The 639-nt window shown below is 49.1% G+C and overlaps 1 pseudogene; it reads right to left on the bottom strand.

Annotated features, from left to right (window-relative positions):
- Positions 1-234: 234 nt before the first annotated feature.
- On the bottom strand, positions 235-352 carry LOC124555627 (annotated as a pseudogene).
- Between the last annotated feature and the right edge of the window lie 287 nt (positions 353-639).

A 639-nucleotide genomic window follows, 5' to 3' on the forward strand; every position in this document is an offset into this window, starting at 1 on the left:
CAGACCATACTGCTGCAGTAGCATCCCACCATAGATGATGAATTACTCATCTTGACATGGCTTATTCTGCAAAAAATATGCTACAGTACATACAGCGTGTAATGCGGATATGAGGGGCGTGGGGTCAGCACACCCTTCTCCCGGTTGTTATGGTGGTATTCTTGACCGAAGCCGCTACTGTTCCGTCGAGTAGCTCCTCATTTGGCATCACGAGGCTGAGTGCACCTCGAAAAATGGCAACAGCGCATGGTGGCCTGGATAGTCACCCATCCAAGTGCTAAACACGCCCGACAGCGCTTAACTGCGATGATCTCACGGGAACCGGTGTAGCCACTGCGGCAAGGCCGTTGCCTTATTAACGGATTTGGCATCATTAAAATATGGGATGACTGCAAATCATGCAGCTAAGGCAGAATTTGGGTACCAGCCTGATATTTACCTGGTGGGGTGTGGGAAACCACCTAGAAACCACTTCCAAGCTAGCTGGCATATCGACCCTCGCCATTAATCCACTGACCAGATTCAATCTAGGGTTGGCACACCACCCCATCATGGTTGCAGTGCTTTAACACACACAGCTATACGGGCGAGTTTATATAAATGTGTTTATGCAGCTCATTGGCCTGAATAGCTTTAGCA

This window comes from Schistocerca americana, chromosome 1 (genome assembly GCF_021461395.2).
Source record: "Schistocerca americana isolate TAMUIC-IGC-003095 chromosome 1, iqSchAmer2.1, whole genome shotgun sequence".
NCBI classification, from domain to species: domain Eukaryota; kingdom Metazoa; phylum Arthropoda; class Insecta; order Orthoptera; family Acrididae; genus Schistocerca; species Schistocerca americana.